We start from the raw sequence: 8,256 nt of genomic DNA on the forward strand, positions 1-8,256 counted from the left end.
TCGATAAAACGCTCGGCGTTACGCCGCGTTCGCTAATTCCCGCGACGTGTATTATTTTAGGCTAGTCGGTAAATGCAGACACCTTCCGTTCTTATCAGTGATCGCCGCGCAACGCCGCGTTAGCAGTGTGCTACTGGGCATGCCAAAAAATAAAAACATTGACATAATAAATTGTTTAAATACTGTAGTACATGTATAAAAAGATAATTGTATAGAAAATTAATACGTATAAAGATTATGTTTTTTTAATTCACAGGTACGTCTACAATATGAATTAGTCTAATATAATACATTTGACAATTTAATATTTAAATCATAACACATACGACACAAGAATAAATGTTCCGTAAAATTTCCAAATGAGAATAATAATTAGTAATCCGAAACACACCACGATTTTTAATTGTTAACACGATGTTTACAAATGCTTCCAATATACAGTCATGTATATTTCCCGACAAAAGCGCGCGAAAATTATGCTGCAATGTACAAGGTCAAGGTACAATGTATACTCCTGCAAAGCGTGCGTGTATTGATTTTTTTGATACAAACTTTGTAGCGCAGAGAACATTGTTGATTTCGGTTAAAAGTTTCTTTGGTATTTATTAACGAAATTATATCGCGAATAAGTTGATATTTCCTCTAAAATAATTTCAAATCGAACACGCCGAATCTTTATCGTTACGGTATTTTAGTAGAGTAATTATTTTAACACTAATTGTACTGTAAACTGATTACAGAAGACATCTGGGCGGAACTGGATTTTAAGTGTTTGACGTTATGAAAACACGCAAAGCTTGTCTACTGACCTATTGTGTAGACTGCTGTATTCGGTGTTTTGACAAAAGGGATTAACATGTGTGAATGTCACTCTGCCGATTTGGTCCATAATTACTGGTAAACATTGTTTAGAATGTCGACGCAACAAGAATACAACTGTGAATATTAAATGCAATTATCAACTCAATAGTTACCACCTTTTAGCAATCAATGGAATAACCTACAAAGAGAAAATCAATGCATTAGCGAGCAGAGAATAGACTTTGTTCCGACAATTAAAACCATTCCTTATGCATTCGTTGAACGTGTTTACTTGAGTAAGTTATGCCTTTAGACAGGAAGCGGCTTTTCTTTGATTACGTCAAACTGTCAATTCACACAGATTTGCGAGATTTTTAGGGTCCTTGGTCATTTGTATACATGTTCATTATAGAAAATCACCTGCTAACATGAAAACTTTGGATTAAATTATCAAAATAAAAACAATGTTGCAAACTGTGTTTATATTAATTGGTAAGTATTAGTTAAAAGACGACGTTTTGTGTGTCGTAAATCAACGAGTTTTCTATACAACCACAACTACTTCTACAACCACGTCGGGATCGATCTATCTTGGTTGTTTTTTTTAATTGTAAATATTATACTACATGTACATGTATGTACTTGTAATAAATGTAATTTTATTTGAAAATCAGGAAGTCAAACAAAATTAAATTGATCGTTATCTCGTAAAACGCGGAGTTTCCCCCGCGTTGCCAACGCCGAGGGCCGCCGCGTCGGTTTATCAGTTTTGCCGATCGTTAACCGCCGCGTCCAAAATCATGCAAACGCCGCGTATAGCGGGATTTTCTTAATCTCCCTCCAGGTCGAAACCCGCGGAGTATGGAGGGAAATTGGGGAAAACGCGTGGAGTGTACTGTATCTTGTTTTTATACTTTTATCAGTAGTCAATGTAATAACTTTACATTGTTCGTCACCATTTTATTTTGTATGTCAATTAACATCACTTCCATGTACATACTGTACGATGCTGTCCCGTAATCTTACACAGTTAAGGGTCAATTGGTTTAAAAACATGTTCTTTTATAAATTGACAAAATAGTATCTAAATTTATTATGGAAATAATAAATTCATGTGCTTATTAACACAAAAATATCTGATTAATTCAGTGAAGAACTGTCCGATTAGATTTCTTAACAAACATGACTCACCTCCTTTTCAAACTATCACAGTGTCCGGTAATCTTGCGCACTTTCTGTAATGACCTCGTTTAGGCAAAATTTTAGACATATGGTGTCCAATTATTGACAAAAAACATTCCAGAAAAATATTTTTTTAAATCAGTTTGTAAAACCATTGAAATTAAATGTGGATTTCTAGTGCAGTGTTTGTTCACTAAAAATCAACAAATAATATAGTCACTAGTAATAGTGTACAATTAATATAAAAATACAGGTATGCGTGAATCAAATGTTTATGCATAACGGGTTTGATTTTATCTCGATCATGCTTCCATAGTTAACAAAAAATATCAAAACTAGGCCATTGCGCATGCGGAGATCATACCAAATTGGTTTGACAGAATGGCGGGAAAAAATGACTACGGGAAATAATTGAATATCTCGGTCTGATGCAATATATAGGGGGGTCCGGGGGCATGCCCCACCTGAAAATTTCCTGAGCAAAATTAAGACTATTTTTGTCTGAAATTAGCCCTTTTTTTGCTTGAAAAATTTTCTTCGCTGGTGAGCCACTTGCTGACATTTTGCAGGAGATTTTTTTGTTTACACAGACACAGGTGACGTAGTGATAATGATACATTACCACCGTAAAACAGTTTTCGGTACATGTGGTATTTAGGTTAGAAACCACTTAAACAGCCCTCCCGTCTCGGTAGTAATTATACAACATTTTATGAAATCCAAACAATACTTTTTTTCATTTTTTTTTGTTTTTGAAGAAATGCGTGAGAATAACTTAGTCAGCATGAGACCGTCATTCCATGTCAAAAACCGTGAGACTCACGGCGAAACCGCGAGACTTGACAGGTAGATGTTTCCGATTCTGCATTCACGTCTGCACTATTTTAGACGACGTCGGATCGCGAACCTAACATTTGGTCATTTCCTGAGCTTACATTATTCTGTCTGCTTTCTTTTCTAAAGAATTGTGTTAATTTCTGTTGCTTTGACTTTCCATTTTCGTTCACAGCATCCATTTTTCCCAGAATCTGCAACTCGCTTTCGAAATCGGTCTTTCATGTCGCATAGCTACCGTAAAGGGAAGTTACTCATATCTACTTTTTTAGCCAATCAAAATCGTTGTTTCTTTGGAAATTAGTTTTAAGTGGTCAATGCCATAACTCTGCCCATCTGATTAAATGACAATTCCGTACTGGTCGATTCGATGACGTTGAATCGTAACATCTAGAGCATAGGCCATTACACGGCACGCTTCAGTGATTATCACGTAAATCTCCAAGTAACCCAAATTCTCGAAAAGTCTGGTCACAGTGTAAAGCATGACCACTTAAGACATTAGCCATGTGGATTATCGACCTAGGCCGTCGTCATTATCCCCTGGGGTCTTTCCGGTAAGGGTAATGATTGTGTAATCTTGGCGATGTTTCTGGCGTTTTATACGGTCTGAAAACAGGCATTTAGAGTGTGCATTTGCAAAGCATAGGGTAGCGATTTTCCTTGTCCAATTGGGAAAAGTACCCGTACCGGTCCGATTGGGAAAAATTGAGTCGTGAAAACCTCAAAATTGGGAAAAATCGAGTCGTGAAATCCTGAAATTGGGAAAATCGCGTCGTGAAGTTTGGGTCTTATTGAATACATCATACAGTTCATACTTAATTGAACATACCCATTTAAATAATCATTTGCAGGCATGCCTTAATGACCATTAAGTTATAAAGTTTATATAAATAACAAAATATTATAAAGAACACACCAAATCAATTACTAGTTGTTTTAATCTCTTTTAAAGCAATGTCTCTCTCTTTCATTTTTGTGAAAATTTCAACAATCTTTGATGTTTGATCATCACTCAGTTGCTTGCATCCCTCCCTGCACAGCATCATTATTGCTGTCAATGTGTCCTGTGATAGATGGTTCCGATTGGTTTTTTGGCATAATATTTGCTATTATGACTCATTTCAAACTGCGATAAGGTTACAAACCGACGTAAAACAGTACGCTGGCTGCCTGGCAAAAGAACCGGAAACAGTAACAACTCTATTGATTGAATGCGCTGAATAATAAAACCCGAAATTAATCGAGCGCGTGGTTACACACAACTATACGATTTTCTTTGTTCGCTCGCCGAAAGTTGGTTTTTTACGAAACTTTCTATCGTTTTGAGAAAAAAATCGGACGCTGATTGGGATTTTTCCAGATGCCGATTGGGAATTTGGGAATTTTCGCTTGATTGGGAAAGTACCGTTTTGGGAATTTGGGAATTTTCGTTCGATTGGGAAAGTACCGTTTACCGGTACTTTATAAAGAAGGAGGAAAATCGCTGTAGGGTCTCTTTTTTCAATCGCCAATTTCATTAAAATCTTATTTTTAATCGCCAGCCAGGAATTGTAATCGCCAATGGCGATTTTGGCGATCGGTAACGCTAACGTAGTTTATGAATTCTTAATTTAAAGTATGAAAACGCTAAATACCGCAGGGAATTTGTGATTCATTTCGAATTTTTCGTAAGTGGGCCAGTGTTTACGATGTATAGGGATGATGCAACCGGTGTTTAAATGTAATGATAGAATTTTATTTTGCATGAAATACGTACCTTTCAAATCCGTTAATTATTAAAAATACGAAATTCCATCTTGCATCACTAAAGAAAACCATTTGTCATCTGCAAGATTCGCAAATGCAAAGTGTGCAAGATTACCGGACGCGCAAGATTACCGGAATTAACTGTATAGACCAGTTCACACGTGACGTCACGCGCACCTGCGTGTTTACATCCGGGCTATATTGGTAGTCAAAAGAAAGATACAATCAATGGGGAGAAATAGAGCGTGATCGGTTAAATTTAAACGATTATATTTAGATATTATTTTTCAACATGCCAACAAGTTGTTCTACGTTACTGAAACAAATAAGATTGAACACAATGAATAAATAGATCAAATCCAAATAAAAAACATTTACAAATTAACCATAATGTCTGGGCAGGGACCTTTACCCTGGTCCGGGAAAACTAACATGTTGACACATTAAATAAACATTTAATTAAATTAAACGCAATAGTTTTCATTTGATTAGCAACCACAGAAGACCTGATAAGCACACTAGAATTTATCGATATCGTATCGATTTCCGAGGGGTTGTTAACTTCTAACCAATATTTCAATAAGTAATTATCATGCAAAAATAATGAAAATGCTATGTAATTAAAGCTTAATTAATAAACTTTACAATGATATAAATTTCTTTATTATTTGTTCATTGTTTGTTGATTAAGACTATTGGTAATTAGTTTGCCTATTGGATGCTTTGAAGCGTCGGTATCGAGCGAGCTCCCGGCGGCGTTTTAGTAAACATGTGTGAAATCAAAGTTGAATGCGATCGTAGTTTCGTAACATATGCAAATGATTTTCATTTGACCAATCAAATAAAAGATTGTTGTTTACAATGATGTAAGCCGCTTAGTTCTACGACAAAAAATAATGAAACAATAAAGCCCTAAAGTTAGACGAAAATGGAACGAAAAGTATAGAAAATTCATAATAGCGGCATATATCGTAAAAAAATTCAATTTCTGCTGGTTAAAATGGTGTATAAATTGTTAAAATTGAGTAGAAATTGACGATCGCATCGTGATTCGAGAGTGCGGGGTCATCAAGGCCACGCGGTTGAGATTTTTTTTCCACACGACGCCATCTTGAAAAATTCCAAAATTGTTTACTCGCTGTAGTTGAATCGATAAATATATCGATTTAATTGTTCGAAACAGGTAACTATCGCTTGCAAACAAATAAAATAATGTTTTTTGTTTGATTTAAATAAGAATGCGATGTATTTAATGTAAATAAAGCATTGCATTGTTTTGTTGATTTTACGATGATGTATGTCATCGTCACAGTTTGTGACCCGTTATTGATAACATTTTGAAAACGTAAGTTTCCTAGAAAAATCGTTTTAAAACTAAAATTTCATGTTTCAAAAGGACTATTTATGTTATGTATTCGATGTATGAGTTTGTTTTATGTATCACAGTATTACTATTACCCTGTTAATCTTTCAAGAAATCTTGTTAACCCTAGTCCTTAACTTAAGCCAACTTGTTTCTTAACCCATTTATGCCTAGTGGACGTAACCATCCTTCTAAATTGGATTAATTTATTTCCAAAGTTAGGGATGTCTAGTATATTTATTTCTATATTAAGAATATTTTTTACAGAAATTCCTTTAAGCAAACAGCGCAGACCAAGATGAGACGCCACATCGTGCAGCGTCTCATCTGGGTCTACACTGTTTGCCAATGCCTTTTTTCTAGACGCTAGGCATAAATTGGTTAACCTTGCATAAATAAGAGATTTGATTTATATTATAAACCAGAAATCAATTCATATAAGCATTATATGGCTTTTAAGTAGACATATCATATTGTAATGGCATTTACTGTTATTATTTTATTAAAATTCACACAGATATGTTTAATGTTATTTTGAAGAGCACTATGTCAGTTAAATAAAATACATCTTCATTTACAATCTAGAGCTGTATTTTTATTGTATACTGATTATGTTGGGTTGTAAATACAATAAAACTAAAACATAATTATATATATATATTATATATATATTTATTTTTCATTTCAGAAACCAACTATGCAGTGTGACGGAGACATACACCCTGGTCCGTTCTGTCAAGAATACAACGTTAAGATTTCATTCATGGCTGTGCAAAGCTGAAGAGTGTCCTCCGGAACTGTCAAATGTAGACATTAAAAATGGACTTGTTTTGGAGCTTGTGCATTTTGCATCACACCAAAAGTTGAATGCATGAACCCGGGGCGCCAGAGGTTCTTCAAGGATTACATTGAACTCAATGAACTGTATAACAAATACAAAGAGTGTTTTTTCACATAAATGTGCTGTTGCATTTAAACAATAAATTCAGCTGCTACTATAGATGAATGAATTCACAGATTGACAACCCCTTATTTTTTAAGCAAGTGTTACATATATTACACAATGAAATTCGTTCAAGTTGTATTGCAGGGCTTACATTGTTGCAGCTGATGTTCATATCTTTATTACACTTAAGATTAATGTATCTATCATATAACATGTGTTATTGAATTATTGATATATTGTTTGAATATACCATAGCATGTTTGATTATGCAAAAAAACTGAACAAAACTATAATACATATAAAAAAAGATCTTGAATAAAGTTGGTAAACATATTTGTTGTTTTTTTGCAATTTTTTTCTGTAGTAATAAGCAATTATCTTGGTAATGAGTGGAGATACTGCATTGAAAGTTGCTGCAATGGATAGATCATGAAAAAATACATTAGACTACCAAATATTATGACATTTGAATCATAAATAAAAAAGTTATAGCAATTTAACTAAAATATTTCTTCGAAAAGGTTCCGCGAAGACATGATAGTACTGGACTAAAGTATTGGGAGAGAATTCATAAAAGCGACGCAACGTTTAAAACTTTAAAAGCTCATAACTTTGGTTCTACTTAAGATATTCCAAAAACTCAAAAAGTTATTTAATTGTCTTTTCAATCTCTTTTAGAAAAAATAAAAAAGAACAAGATAACTTTAATTTAAAAAATATGTCTGTGGTTGCTAATTTGATTATTTGCATCAATCTTAAAATCGTTTAAGCCTTTGTATACCGGTGTTTTATTGCCCCTTTGTTCTGCCTAATCCGATTATCTCGTTTTGATCAGATATTGTCCAGACCTAACTTACAACATGGTGTCATAAATCACACTAGGTGGCAGATGACAGTCTGGTCATTAAACGCAATTGATGATGCCACCATGTCTTCATTCTGGTAGTATTAAGTAACTAGGCATTTGGTTGAATATATTTACCACCGACATACTTAACAGTTGCTTAAATTAGATATGTTACATAATTATTGTACAAATTTGAAGTCTATAGATTATCAGAAATTGAACACGGTAAAGAAAAAGGCCCCGTTTTAGTTATAAAAAAATAAAGTATTTATGAATTATAAAATGTAAATAAAAAATATTTAATATATTTAGCAGGCATCGGTTAATTATAAATACGTCATTCAGTATGAAGATGTAATGTTACGGCAATGCACAAAATAATCATAAAAACAAGAAATTACGTTTGACATCAATGGGGGTAAATAATAATGAAACAATGTGTATATATTATATTATATATGTATATATATTATGTTGTGTGTGTGTGTTTGTGCGTGTGTGTTAAATGTTAGATAGTTGTCATTCATACTCGAT

At 33.8% G+C, this 8,256-nt stretch overlaps 1 long non-coding RNA gene across 1 annotated transcript; it reads left to right on the top strand.

Moving 5' to 3' along the window:
- Positions 1 to 5,667: 5,667 nt before the first annotated feature.
- LOC127869149 (uncharacterized) lies at positions 5,668 to 7,208 on the top strand. The gene is made up of 2 exons (XR_008044433.1): positions 5,668 to 5,749; positions 6,618 to 7,208. It is a non-coding gene; the product is annotated as an uncharacterized LOC127869149 (long non-coding RNA).
- The last annotated feature ends 1,048 nt before the right edge of the window (positions 7,209 to 8,256 follow it).

The sequence above is a fragment of the Dreissena polymorpha genome, chromosome 2 (genome assembly GCF_020536995.1).
Source record: "Dreissena polymorpha isolate Duluth1 chromosome 2, UMN_Dpol_1.0, whole genome shotgun sequence".
In the NCBI taxonomy this organism is placed as follows: Eukaryota; Metazoa; Mollusca; class Bivalvia; order Myida; family Dreissenidae; genus Dreissena; species Dreissena polymorpha.